Source organism: Podarcis tiliguerta (assembly GCF_965153285.1).
Source record: "Podarcis tiliguerta genome assembly, chromosome: 11".
In the NCBI taxonomy this organism is placed as follows: domain Eukaryota; kingdom Metazoa; phylum Chordata; class Lepidosauria; order Squamata; family Lacertidae; genus Podarcis; species Podarcis tiliguerta.
The window spans coordinates 34,804,201-34,819,403 of record NC_139544.1 but is presented as its reverse complement, the minus strand read 5'-3'; the positions used below and the strand labels follow the sequence as shown (position 1 = coordinate 34,819,403).

Here is a 15,203-nt window from a genome sequence, read left to right as displayed (position 1 = left end):
AGAGCTATCGGCCGGCAATGGACACGTCCAGACTGTCACTATTTCGCTTGGGATTCAGTCGCATCCTGGCAAATTCAGGCTGCATATTAAAGGCATGATACACACTATATATTTAAAGCACATTTACCCCCTCAAAGAGTTCTGGGCACTGAAGTTTACCCCCTACAGATCCCAGCGACCCTTAAATTGCAGGGCCCAGAATTCTTTGAGGAGGGGGAGTGCTTTTAATGTGCTCTAAAGATATAGTGTGTGTGCAGCCTAAAGCTGAGGGAGAGGTCATGTGCCAGAAGCCAGCTTTCCCTAAGGATTGAACATTTCGCGCCAAGTAATTGGAAATTGCACTGAAATAGCATAATTCTTGAACGATGCTGTATAACCTCGCCTCAAACAAATCAGGATGAATGCTCACTAAACAGGGCATATGGACAGGGGCAGAGGAAGGGGTGTGTGGTGGGTGCAGGCTGCCCTGGGCGTCACCACTGGGGTGTGTGTGACAAAATGCTGGGTGGCACTCACCGTGGGGCCTGCAGCGCGCCCGAGCCACACGTCTCTCCTGGCTTGGGCACCCGCAGGCTCCACGCTACCCCAAACGATCCACCCGCCGCCTCCCCCCACTGGCAGAGGAAGAGGAGTGCGGGTGGAGCACACTGCCCCCGGCAGCACAATCCCCAGAGTGCAATCGCGGCAGACCCCCGCCTGTGCTGGGCACCCCGCCCCCGCAGGCAGTGTGCCACGCCCCTGTGGACGGCATGCCACGCCCCCAAGATGCGTGCCACACCCCCGGGACATGCACCAGCCCTGCCCCCGTCTGCTCTCCGCCCCCCCCCCCTGGTGCCAGAGCATGAAGCTCCGCCACTGCCTCCCCGCCAGCTGTAGGGCGGCTGAGGTGGAGGAGGCAGGCAGACTCCTTGGAGGCCCTGCGGAGCATCCTGCCCCAGCTGGCCACAGCCCCAGGTTCCTGATCGGCTTGCTTCGCCACTGTGTGTAGACTTGACCAAAACTTGGGGCACCAGAGGCTCCCTATTCTGGGCCTTCAAATGTAAGCAGAAGCATTCAACTAAACAGCCGCAAAAGCTTTCAGGCAGGGCTCCGTCATGGAAGAAATAAGAACCTGAGATGAGTGAGTTCTTGTCCAAGAGCTCTTGAGAAACTGCTACGACTCGAACCTGTCAGAGCAGTGGAGGAGATTGTTAGAGGGTCACTGGGTCATGCAGTATTCTGCCTGGGAGGTCATATCAGTGCAGCAAAACAGATGTGTACCCTGGTTTTTTAAAAAAATTGTCCTCCTTGTATACAAACATAAGTTATTTGCAGTTTTGCCAAAGGCGAGCAGGTAACAAATAAAGCAATACTACAGCACAAGCCCTAGAAGGAAGGGGGAATTATAGTTTTAGAATTTGAGACAATAGTTCTACAGATTTCATTTGCAGTATGTTTCATAATGGAATTTGTTTCCAGTGCCCTTAGTAGCAATATACAAACAGTGCAATGAACATTTCCAGGGCGATCTTGGCACCCTTTGGCGTCCTTTCTTGAGGACACGCAGAATGCTTAGCAGTTGTTGTGGAAAATGAGCGTTACTGAGTTTCAGCCTAATATCTGATAACAAGAACAGCAATAGATTATTTATTGTCTGATACATTCAGGTGTTGGTTTGTGCGGCTGTCTTGCTCGCAGTTTGGCATTGTTGATGTGTGGTTTTTCAGATATCTATATATTAGTAAAGATAATGGGAGCATCGCACCATTGAATGCAAGTTTAATTCAAAGCTGGAGTTTTTTAGTTTTTTTAAATCATAGCTGGAGAAAATAAAAAACCTTTGGAAAGAGTTGAGAAGAGGATTGATCACATTATTTCACAAAGGAAAGGAAATATGCAGGAAGCAGGGGAGGAAACTGTATAACATCTAGCACTGAGTAAAAGCTGCGCTTGCAGAAAAGGGTTATCTATGGATACACATTTAATAATGATTAGGAAATTATTATAATACATTCCTACACATGTTTATTTGAAATTAGGCAGGGCTTAATCTGTGTCACTCCCAGAAATCTATCTCGAGATCTAAACTCAGCTGTTATTGAAATCGCTGGCCATGCATGTTTGCAATCAAGCAAAGTGGCTATTCCTAATAGGAGCATTGTATCGATGTGTCTCTGCGTGTAAATAATTAGAGCTAATTGCTTCAGCAGCCTGCTCCACCTCTCCTTTCCACACTCGCCTCTTCCCTTGATGGGAAGGTGAGGAGATTGCCATCAGTTTCCATGGATTAAAGGAGAAAACGCCCTGTGCATTCAGGATCTTTAGTAAGAAGTTCAGCCCAGCAATCACTTCTCTGCGGTCATTCACCTGGATTTAGGAATGGCAGCCCCTGAGATGCAAAACCGAAGACAACCACTAGCCCCTAATACAAATTTAGGGAGAGGGATGTGTGGGCGTAGTAGCAGATAACCCTTAACTAGTTCTCTCTTGATCCAGTTTTTCACACAACCCAGTATTTGCCTACTGAACCCTTAAAGCAGGGGTTGCCATTGGGGTGTCTGCAGGTGTCAGTGTGCCTGCTGGCAAAAATGTCTCAGTAAATATAGAAACCCCACAATGCAGGACTATTTGTTCTTCTTGCTCAGTTCACTCCCACTTCCCATCTTGCAGTTCTTTTATAAGCAAATACACACAATATTTTTGCCACCTTTTTTTGAACAGCTAAGTTGACACACCTGTTTATTTTACACTAGGGTTGGGTCTAAGTTTTACTGACACTGGAACAAATGGGCCTAGTTTGGTCTTGTCATTATTTTTTCAATTGGGTAAATCTGAGTATGACTGATGTTGGAAACCACATAGTAAGGAACCTGACATGTTGCCTGGTTCACATACTGTATTTAAAACACTAATTTATTTGTTATTGTAATTGCTCCCAATTGTTTGGACCAATCACTAAGTGGAAGCCCAAAAGATGTATCTTCTAGTGTCAGTGGTGTAGAGTGGGTTGCTAGCGCCCAGGGCCATGCAGAGGGGGTAGGAGGGAGGGAAATGGGGTCCGCATCACCCAGAAGATCACAGCCGCAGAGATAAGAAGAGTCATTCTGGAGAAGACACTTCCTGGTTCACATGAAGAAGCTGTTTTCAATGGAGCCCAGCAACGGAAGCACACAGCTGTATTGAAGCAGTGCCACGTGTCAAATTTTTGCGCCCCTAACAAATTTTTGCACCCAGGACAACTGCCCCTGTGGCCGTGTTCTCATGCTACACCACTGTCCAGTATTGCGCTAGGGATCTCATCATTTTTAAGCTGATGTTTATAATTAGCTGTGTTTTCCTAATGCTTGGTTTACACACTGAATTTTATTTATCTGTTCTTAAAAATGCTTTATATTGCTGTATTATATTATATTATAGTTATATATTCAAAATATTTTTATTGAAACTTTCAGTTCAGCGTAAAAAAACACAAAAAAATGGAATAAGCCATAAATAAACTAAAAGGTTTGGTCACATCGTTCAATAAAATTTTATTGAAAGGCATCTGTTACGTTGGAAACCACCCCAGAGATCACTGTGTGTGTGAGATGAAGAGCGATCTAAAAATCTGGTAAATTAAAAATAAATACATAAATAATATAGCCGCTTCCTTAAGATCAGCTTTTTAAATGGGACAATGATGTGGTAAAGGCTAGAGAGAATTAAGTTAAACATGAGCTCCTATGCAAATCAGGTTCGAAAACAGGCTGTATGGGAAATTCATCCAGAAGACAAAATGTATATCGAGGAGTTAGTGATTCTAACATGGTTACCCTTCCTGCCTCTGTCCCTTACCCCTCCCTCGCAGCAGTTAAGTTTTTGAAGGTGTGAGAATAGTCTTTGATGTCCTAATCAGTTGGGAGGAGGTGAAGCCCCCCCCTCCAGCTGCCTTAATCAGTCTGGGAGGATAGTGCTGGAAAACTTATTTGATGTTGGAAATGGTTAAAGTGAGGCACTGGGAGGAGGTGGCTACCTAGAAAATCTGGATGGTTTGGGCAGAGTTTTTCAGAAGCTCATGCACGGACTGATGCAAACTGAGGCCACCTGGGGGAGTCACTTCACCACTTCTTGAGGGCTTCCAAGTGGCAGGTAGAAGTGCATATATTGTTGTACCTTGGTTCTCGAACGTTTTGGTTCCTGAAGACTGCAAACCCGGAAGTGAGTGTTCTAGTTTGCAAACGTTTTTTGGAAGCCGAACGTCCGACGCGGCTTCCAATGGAGTGCAGGAAGCTCCTGCAGCCAATTGGAAGCTGTGCCTTGATTTTCAAACGTTTTCAGAAGTCGAATGGACTTCTTCTCACTCACTTGTGTTTTGTATTGCTTCTGAATCTCTTTTAAAAGAACCACCTTGCATTTGGCAAGACACAGGCATGTTCTTAGAAAAGTTATTCCACAAAATGAGTAGGAGTTGTTCAAGAACATGGTATTAACCGAGCTGGACGGTGACCTAAATATCTAAAGTATGGTAGCAGAGGAATTTGTACACTCTGACAGTGTCTCAAGAAACATCACAGACACTGTGATTTACCTCCATCCCTTTAATTACCAAGATGCCGGCTATGATTAGGTACAAGGTACATTCCCAATTGTACATTACAGCCTTGCGAAAGGCTGGGCTGAATGCGAAAGGCTGGGCTGGATGAATCCCTAGCCGGAGTTAAGATTGCCGGAAGAAATATCAACAACCTCAGATATGCAGATGACACAACCATGATGGCAGAAAGTGAGGAGGAATTAAAGAACCTTTTATTGAGGGTGAAAGAGGAGAGCACAAAATATGGTCTGAAGCTCAACATAAAAAAAACTAAGAACATGGCCACTGGTCCCATCACCTCCTGGCAAATAGAAGGGGAAGAAATGGAGGCAGTGAGAGATTTTACTTTCTTGGGTTCCATGATCACTGCAGATGGTGACAGCAGCCACGAAATTAAAAGATGCCTGCTTCTTGGGAGAAAAGCAATGACAAACCTAGACAGCATCTTAAAAAGTAGAGACATCACCTTGCCAACAAAGGTCCGTATAGTGAAAGCTATGGTTTTCCCAGTAGTGATGTATGGAAGTGAAAGCTGGACCATAAAGAAGGCTGATCGCCGAAGAATTGATGCTTTTGAATTATGGTGCTGGAGGAGACTCTTGAGAGTCCCATGGACTGCAAGAAGATCAAACCTATCCATTCTTAAGGAAATCAGTCCTGAGTGCTCACTGGAAGGACAGATCCTGAAGCTGAGACTCCAATACTTTGGCCACCTCATGAGAAGAGAAGACTCCCTGGAAAAGACCCTGATGTTGGGAAAGATGGAAGGCATAAGGAGAAGGGGGCGACAGAGGGCAAGATGGTTGGACAGTGTTCTCGAAGCTACCAGCATGAGTTTGACCAAACTGCGGGAGGCAGTGAAAGACAGGAGTGCCTGGCGTGCTCTGGTCCATGGGATCACGAAGAGTCAGACACGACTAAACGACTAAACAACAACAACACATTCCCAATAAGTGTTATACAATACTGATAATCTTTCTAACTTACTTTTGGCATTTATTTAATCTGCAGATTTACTTACGGCATAAATTGGGTCCATGCTGCACATCTGAAACCCAGGAAGTTTAAAATATACATATTACTAATTGAATATTTCCAAACAGAGAAACACACAATGCATCACAAGCAGGTGATTAAAGTATTCTTTTTTTTATTTCAGCATGTGAAACTATATCTATCTATTTATCATTTTGGTATTAAGGGAAATCATTATGGAGTTGTTAATAGAATCACAATATAATGTTACGATCTACTGCCCTGCGTCCAATAACCCATCTACAGATCCTAATCCTGTTTTCTCATATATGAAAAGAAAATGTAATTCACAGGTATGCAATTCTAACATTAGGCATCACAATGGCTGTTGACAACTTTAAATAATACTGGGGGGAAATTCACAAGCAGCATTCCAAAGAGAATATGATGCCACATATAACCAAATACAGAGGGTTGAGTAGAAGGCCGGCTCTATTGTTAGGCAGGGAACCCTGTCCCATTCCAGACAACACTCCCTCTGTAGCCTGGAGGTCCTCCTGGATCCTTTGCTGTTGCTTGAGGCTCAGGTGACCTGGGGGGCGCAGAATGCCTTCCCATCAGTTTTGGCTGGTGGTCCAGGTGCGCCCCTAACTTCTGCTGCCTATGCTCCAGTAACCTCTGGGTGTCTTGAAGTTGTTTGCTCTGGCATATTTTATCCATTCACAAGAAGTGAGCCAAAATGAGAGAAAAGTGCCCAGAGAAACAAAGCTCAGGGGAGTTAAACTTCAAGAGGAGGGGAACAGATCCATCATTCATGTACTGCATTTACTATTAAAGTAGGACAAGTAATACTGCTGCTTTCTGGTATCATGAGCAAGATAGATATTATTGTTGTTGTTGTTGTTGTTGTTATTTATTATTATTATTTATATACTGCCCTATATACTGGAGGTCTCAGGACGGTTCACATAAAAAGATACCAAGATTTGTGTAAAATGTTCCACCTGCTCTACAAAGGGCAAGATGACACCACCCTCTTCTAACCTTAAGCTGTCTGGACTTGTTGAATTTGCATAAGGTTGTCTCCAGACACCCCATTTATTGAGCACTAGCAGGCCTCACACCCACATTGCTTAGGAATTGTAAGAAGCCAAAGTATTTGTGGTTTGGAAACCAGTTGGTAATCCAGTGGTTTTGAAAGGTTCAGTCTGCCTGCCATCTTGATTCAAAATGATGTCCAACTACATCCACACATAGATGAAAACCTGTTCCTTGGTCTCAGGAAACAACATGCAAAATTTGGTTATGATATCTTATGACGTGTCCAAATGCATAGCAAACAAACAAAGAACTTTAAAAATGTATAGGATCAAGTGTTACCGCAAAATTTCCAGTTTTCCCTTCCGTTTCCTTGTGGCAAAAAATATATTATCTTTGGGGAAAGTGGGTTTGTGGCGCAATAGCGCCCAATTGACTATAACTGAGCAAACCGGATTTGCTGGTGACTGAATCCAATCCAAAAATAGTGACAGTCTGGGAAGCACCCTAAGAATGGGGCTGTGCATTTTAAATATATATATAAGCAAGGCTTTCTTTCTAGCTGGAACTCAGTTCTGGCATCTTTCAGGTGGGCACCATTGTCATTATAAGAGAACAAGGGAAGCATTCAGGGGGCTTTTTCTAGAAAAATAGCACTGTATATAAGGATTAGGAAGTAGAATGCTTTAACTCAGGCTTCCTCAACCTTGGCCCTCCAGATGTTTTTGGCCTACAACTCTCATGATCCCTAGCTAGCAGGACCAGTGGTCAGGGATGATGGGAATTATAGTCTCAAAACATCTGGAGGAAGCCTGCTTTAACTGGTCATCGTAGAAAAGAAGACGTGCACCATCTGCAGACCAACTTGATTATTGCAAGCGATTCACAAAAACCAAATGCTAAATCCTATGGAGCGCCTTACATGACAAAGCGCTGCTCATTCCTTATGTCAATTATTCTCCTTATCAATATAAGTCAATATATTTTTGTTAGTTAAACAATAATTCAGTTTTCGAATGGTGGTGCATAGTATGATGGCCTAAGATCGTGTAGCTTAGCTGAGCTATGACAGTTGACTGGAAGTTATTGTTGCTGTTCTGGTGTCTTCTTCAAGCTCTCTTTAAAGTTCTAATTTCCAAAAGCACAGTGAACCAAAAACCTCCTTGAGCTTTTTAGATGAAAGATGGGTTAAAATAAATAAATAAATAAATAAATAGGAGGAATAAGGCTGCCATCTAACTTGAAAGAATGCATTCTGGCCCATTCCTGTCTCTTTAATATCTGGACATCAGACCAGTATTAGTAGGTGATCATGCTCACATGCACTCCATGCCAATTTAGGCCAATATCATGCAACCAACAAAGTGGGAACTAGTCCCTAAAGCTTATATCACAATATATCTGTAGTGGTCCGTATAGTTAAAGCTATGGTTTTCCCAGTAGTGATGTATGGAAGTGAGAGCTGGATCATAAAGAAGGCTGATCGCCAAAGAATTGATGCTTTTGAATTATGGTGCTGGAGCTCTTGAGAGTCCCATGGACTGCAAGAAGATCAAACCTCTCCATTCTTAAGGAAATCAGCCCTGAGTGTTCACTGGAAGGACAGATCCTGAAGCTGAGGCTCCAATACTTTGGCCACCTCATGAGAAGAGAAGACTCCCTGGAAAAGACCCTGATGTTGGGAAAGATGGAGGTCACAAGGAGAAGGGGATGACAGAGGACGAGATGGTTGGATAGTGTTCTCAAAGCTACCAGCATGAGTTTGACCAAACTGCGGGAGGCAGTGAAAGACAGGAGTGCCTGGCGTGCTCTGGTCCATGGGGTCACAAAGAGTCGGACATGACTAAACGACTAAACAACAACAACAAACAAAGTGTAGCATTGGATCCAACAGAAGCAGCAACCAGGTTGGCGTGGGTCACTTGGATCACTTCTTGGATAGGCTTTCAAATAATCCTCTGATGGATGCATAGGCCACTCATAAGCGTCTGTGAACTCAAATTAACCCTAATGGGCAGGAAGTTCAATGCACATTAATTCTGCCAGTGAAGAAGAGTTGTTAATCTGATAGCTCCACCTTGTGGCCAGAAGTTTTAAGCACGGAATTGAATTAATTGTCTCCTGCTGACCTTAACGTGCGCTAGAAATTGATATGGCCAAGCGGAGCAATCGGAATACCATTTATCTTATTATGTGACCCACCTCAACATTCATTGGGTGAGATCCAATTAAATCGTATTCAGAGCAGACCCATCAAAACCCATGAAGTTTAACACCATTGATTTTAAAGCACTTACTCTATTGCTTAATTGAATGGTCAGCCACTGCTGAGTTTGTTGAAAACATGCTCAGATCTCACTTTGGGTTTTATGAATCACCTCTGATGGGATGTTGATGATGATGATTTTTTGCATTTATAGGTCGCCTATCAGAATTGCCTGCCCCTGTCAAGGCAGCTCCCAACATACCCAAACACACACAGGTCTTTGTTTTTGTTTTTTCCAGACCTTCCTAGGCAGGCTGAAAACTATACATATGGGATCAACAAGCATATAAATGTCTTGCTGGTATGAGGTTGGAAGTTAGAACGGACTGACTCAGTGTCAGTTAGCATTTCTCAGTTCAGAAAGTATTCATCTGATGTGTAGAAATATTTCCTATTCTGATTAATTCAAGAGGGTTCTGGAAGTTTCTGAAAGCTGCTCTGTATGAAAGATGCTTCATGAGAGTTTGGGTTATACCTTCAGAGAAGCTGAGTACAGCTGGCTTGAACTGGTTCTCTTATCTCTTCCAATTAACGTCATGCCGACTATAAATATAGGCCAGAAGGTTTTACTTTCTCTTTCTCTCGCTCTTACTTCTGATGTGGTGTTCTGAACATAGTATGCTTAGTGTTAAGGTTTAGTCTTGTTATAAGTTTACAGGTTTTTGTAAGTGCTGCAACTGGATTCTTATGGACTGTGCCAATCCTGAATGTACTGGACTGGATTTGTGACCATTATGCTTATTTGCCTTCAGTAGCAAGTAAAGCTCTGCTGGATGAAATACAATTGCCTCTGGTCCATTTTTGGGCACTCTGTATCGTGTTTAATTTTTTTTCCTCCTCAGAAGAAGCTGGGGGCAACACTCAGGACCAGGATTGCCACATGCTGGCAGCAGGATCATGAACAGCCCCGAGACATGAGCTTTCACACACCTTAAACACACAAAAACAGCAGGTGGTATTGTCTTTCTTAGAAGACTTCAACTTCAAACTTGAGGTATAAAACTGCATGGAGTTATCATCTAGCACATCTGTTTATTTATCTATTTTCCTCCGAATAGAAAGATAGCAAGTCGTGAAGAACAGTTTGGAGCTTTGGAATGGAATCTGGGTATAGGTGAATGAGTCGTGTTTGTGTATGGCTGCAAAAGAATGATAAAGTAAGTGGCATGGTATAGGTACGAATGGAATGTGGTATGTGTGTGAAGGCCTAGAATACCTCTGGGAAAGTGAAATTAAAAAAAGGCTCAGCATCACCAAAACCCATGTGATTAGTATGTGTGGATGCTCAAATCATTTTGACAGCTTACTAATTGTGATCATACCATAGCTACTTGACTTCCTAATTTGTGTGTTAGTTCCTTTATTTTCCATGAACACTTGCCGAAGACTTAATAGTCAAGATCAGGCACCCCCAAACTCGGCCCTCTAGATGTTTTGAGACTACAACTCCCATCATCCCTAGCTAACAGGACCAGTGGTCAGGGATGATGGGAATTGTAGTCCCAAAACATCTGGAGGGCCGGGTTTGTCTGGTCAAGATGATCGCCACCTTTAAACATTTGAAGGGCTGAGGCACAGGTTCTGTACACATTGCCATTGCTGAAACTCCAGTGTGCTCCCTCTGCTGGAGACCAAGTACACATGATGTTACCCACCAACCAACTGTATGTATCCTGCAGTTTCTCAAGAAATATTGTTTGATGCGTTTCCCCTCAAACCAGCTTTCATCCAATTTGAAAACATAAGCTGAAGTTAATGTGTTTGCATTTCACACATCTGTTGTACATGTCAATGCATGAACATGTGATGGGTTCACTGAATTAGGAGTTCGGTTGAGGTGTCTGTGTGTGTGTGTGTGTGTGTGCAATGAAACAAATCAGATAATGGTGTGTACAGCAATGTAAAACACGACTTGAAATGCAGTGGGGGGGGGGGAAGCAATCTCACAAGCATTGTGTACGTGCCTGTAGCTGAAGGGGCAAATTTGTCTTCTGTTGTTCCAGATGGTGGGGCCTGAACCAAAGGTCAAAATTACAAGAAAGAGGACTGGCTAAATGCTAGGGAAAACTTCTGACAGTTTAAACTGCTTGGCAGTAGAACACTGTCCTGAAAAAAGTTGGACTTGTTCGCAACGCTTAGAAATTCTGAATACACACTTCATAGAAAATGAACTCTGAATGTGCATGTATATTCATCTGGGCAACATCATGAGAGACAAGAAAGGTAGCATAAAATACTCAAATAGGGCAATGCTTTCTTTAAAGGTCCGTATGGAAGTTGGGAAATCATACATTTGATCTGATAACACTTTGAGGTGTAGTGCACTAATACCATTAAATTAAAAAATTGACTATTTGGATCAACAAAGCCTTCTTAATCAATTTATAAACCAAGTAACAAATCACCTCAGCTGCTTTGCAACCATAGGCTGAGCTCTATTTTGAATATATATATTTGCAAATAAGGAACTGGGCACCAACTTCAGCTTCATGGATAGATGTGCTTGTGTGTGGACACAGTGAAGAAGCTGGGACACTTTTGTGCAAGCTTTAATCAGAAGAGGACAGGTGGTGCTTAACTGGGTACAATTCCACAAAATGCACAGCTAAAGATAAAGGCATATAAGTTTGGAAAGGGACTGCCCTCTGATCTGGAACAGGATCCTATTAATAAATCTTTACTTATTTATCTTTACAAAATTCTTAGACGGTTCTCTAGAATTATAGTTTCTTTCACATTTTCAGGGACATAAAACTACAAAGCGGGTTAGGGAACCTTTGGTCCTCCAGGGACTCATCTGTATGTCATTTAATGTGAATAGTAAGCTTCCTCAACCTCCATTAAGTCTCCATGGTCCATATGATGCTCTCCTTCAAATCACTGCCTTCTCACACTTTCCCCTCCCTCAATCCATATTTGTTCATATCCTCTCCTTTCTGGAGTATCCCTGGTATAAGAAAATCTGGATTGGTGGAGGCAAAGTGTGGGCGGCTGGTGATTAAAGGAGAACGTCATATGGCCAATGGAAAATTAATGGAGGTACTGGAATTTTACTGTTCATATTAAACAACAGAATGTGGGAGCCCCAGATGTTGCTGAATTACAACTCCCATCACCCCTGGCCAAAGGTTCCCCATACCTGGGGTAGAGCTAGCTTAGCCTAAACTCAATCTTTACAACAAGCCCAATGGGGCAGATGCATTTAAATTTATAAAGGTCCCAAAGGAAATATATACTTGATTTTGTAAGCACACATTGTGTTTATTGTAACTGAGGCTCATGCATATTTACTAGGGAGTCAACTCCATTGCTTTCATGGGGTTTACCTGACTTCCGAGTAAATATGTGGAGAATCAAGCTGCAAGTCCCTGTGGTTCCATTTAATTTACTCCACAATAAGCATGTATAGATTGCAGATTTACCAGGATCTAATCCCACTGAGCAAAGTGATATTTACTTCTGTGGGAGACATTGCAAAACACAGTCAAACACGCAGTCCAGGAGCCTAGATGATTAAATACACTGTTTCTTATTAAATAAAACGGAGACTTTCCTTCTGTGTTATCCTATGCCAGTTTTATGCCTTATTTAAATACATGAACCATCACTAATGCCTGTCCTTTGTTTTCTTCATTGCAGTAACATACATGAACAGCCTTTCCTCCAGCTCCAAACCCCTCTTTGTTGTAAAATCATCTTTCCAATCAATTTCTAAGCATTTCCCTACTACACGTTCAACAAAGGCTGTCATTAACGTTATAGCCCTCGCTACTCTGCCATACCCAAACAAGTGATCGCAATGCCGCCAACCCTCTCCAAATGTCTTTCTCCATCTCTGCGTTTCTTTGCCACCTGCCCATCACTGGCAGCTATCAGTCATTTTGTTCTCTGGAATATTTGCAGCGACTGCTGTAGTGGAGCACGCCTGCAGCAATAGATTGGGGGGCTTTTGGAAGGAAAGGTAGGTGGTGTGTTGTGCCAACGTTACCCTTCATTTTGCATTCATAAATCCTTCGCCCAGCTGTGCCGTCTTTGGAGCAGGACAAAAGGAAGGCTTGAGTTGATTTTACGCACAAGGTCTCGTTTGTCCCCGGATTTCTTTTGTTGTTGGGGCAGCGGCGGTGGCGGCGGCAGCAGCACCAGCTTCTTGCCGGCTGGGCGATGCACTGAGGAGGGAGAGCTGCAAGCGCGCTGGAGTGGGTGCAGCTGAAAGCTCCAGACGTTGCAGAATGAGTGCGTCAGAAACAGGGAGAGGAGAGGCGAGCGCGGCAGGGGGAGGGACGCCGATGATGCTATCAGGCGCCCAGTAGCAACGGCGAGAGGAGCAGAAGGTGAGCCTAGGTGGACTCCTAGCCGGCCCAGCCACCGCCGCCACCCCCGGTCCGTTTTGCAGCCCCGGAGGAGGTAGATTTGCCCGAGGTGAGTGAGGGCAGAATGCAGGGGGCGTGGAAGGAGATGGGGCAGCTTTCGGCTGATGACAACCTGCTCCCCACTCTCCCTAGCAATCCAGGCCTGGCAAGCACCGGATCCAGGATTCATAGTTGTTGCTAGGCAGCCCGGGTGGGAGTGGTGGTCAGCTCTGGGGCTCGGGGTCCTTCCTCCTCCTCCTCGAAAGGAAATGACTGCGCTTGTCGTCGCGTAAAGCCAGGTAGGCGAGGGGAGCGGAGACCCGGCCGCTGGCGTGTGCGCGCGTCCCTCTTTCCCTGCGCTCCCCCTTGGCGTGCGCTCTAAGCCCACCCTCTCCATGTTCTCTAGGCCTTCCTGCGCTGCGCCTGCATCTAGCCGAGTGCCTGCGTCCCTCGGGTGCCCGAAGGAACCTGGGCGCAGCACGGGGGGCTTCCGACCCCCACCGCACCCGCTAGGGACGACCAAAGGTGCCTTCTCACACCGGCGCCCCGTCCGCCCCCTCCGGCTTTTCGCCCGCCCACGTCTCCTCTCCGGAGAGCGGCGTGCGCCTGCAGCCTTTTCTTGCCGGCCTCAGCTGTGGAGAATGAATTAAACCCGCGCTCCGGGCGCAGCGCTGGGCGTGGGGTCACCGAGGGCGGCGGCAAAGGTAACGGGCGCATGGGATTTCGGGGGGTTCAAGTGTAATCCGGAGGGGGAAAAATAATAATCGTTAATTGGCAAGGTTCCCTCTTCTGTTCCGGCGGCTTGGCGCCCCTCCCCCTTCTGCCTTTTCTTACTGTGATACTGTATGTAGGCCAATAATTGTGGTGGGAGGGTTGTTGGTGCGCGTTATTCTTGCCCAGTGCTCGTTTTAAGCCTGTTGGAGGGAAGGGGTGGTGGACTCTGAGGGGGTATTTGCAAACATCTGTGCATTTTTAAAATGTCGGTGAGGGGGAGGTTTGCTTTTTCTGGATTGTTTACGTCGGGGGTGGGTCGGTTTCAGGGTTGTGAGGTCTGTTTCTGCCAGAAATTCAAAGTAATGTACACTTAGTGTGAACGGTGGAGTCAGCAGCTGTGTATTTTATAGTATTGGGTTTCCCTTTACCATAAGGTCCCGGGGTGGGTAATAGCAACTTAAAAAATAAACAATTACTGTATATACCAAATAAAACAGTTAACAACCATAAAGACAAGTGTAAGGACAATGAAAAACACTTCCATGCATAAAACAATTACATATATAAAATTAGTTCCAGTCCAGACTGGGATGTAAAGATAATCAACTTCAAAGGCTTGGTGAAAAAAGGTCTTGAGTAGGTGCCAAAAACACACACACACACACACAAAAAAACAAAAAACCAGAGCCTGCCTGTTTAATATGGAATGGGAAGGCTTTCCAAAGGCTGCTGCCACATTAAAGGCTTGATTCCTATATCCCAAGAAAGGAACCTCCTGATAACATGGCATCCACAGGGGGCCTTCTCCTGCAGAGCAGTGATCAGTTGGGTATATAAGTGAAGTGGTGAGACTGTCTTTTCGTTTTCCTGGTTCCCAGCTATGTAGGGCTTTGTACCCCAGTACTTGGCAGCATGTCCTGTAAGCTATACACTGAGGAAAAAAGTACTGTATATGAGTACAATCTACATCTCAGTTACTACAGATCAGGGACTTACTTAAACATAGGACTCTTAAAGCTGGCCAGTAGAACTGCACAAAGACCTAGTCAAAGGCAAACACATTTCATTCATTCAGCCTTTATTGGCATAATAGCAAACACTTAATAATCATATTTTATAGGAGAGGAACTTAGAACAAGACTAGCCATGCCAGAGAAATATATATTTTCACTTGCGTTAAATTATACGGAGTAAGAAGTAACTTTTATCAACTGCAAATCACTTAGAGTTGTAGATCCTGACGATCTACCTTTTACCTATCCTGGTTTACATGAAAGTATTCGGCAGGATCTTTTAACAAGTCACAGGT

The 15,203-nt window shown here is 44.4% G+C and overlaps 1 protein-coding gene across 4 annotated transcripts in view; it reads left to right on the top strand.

Annotated features, from left to right (window-relative positions):
* The first annotated feature begins 12,185 nt into the window (after positions 1–12,185).
* FAM169A (family with sequence similarity 169 member A) overlaps positions 12,186–15,203 on the top strand; it is a 40,026-nt gene continuing 37,008 nt past the window's right edge. Inside the window, exon 1 of one of the 4 annotated variants that reach the window (XM_083403992.1) lies at positions 12,186–13,162. The gene's annotated coding sequence lies outside the window, so the exon portion shown is untranslated. Of the gene's footprint in view, positions 13,480–13,532; positions 13,885–15,203 lie in introns of those variants that run through there. The other 3 variants (XM_083403989.1, XM_083403991.1, XM_083403990.1) reach the window with 3 other exon arrangements.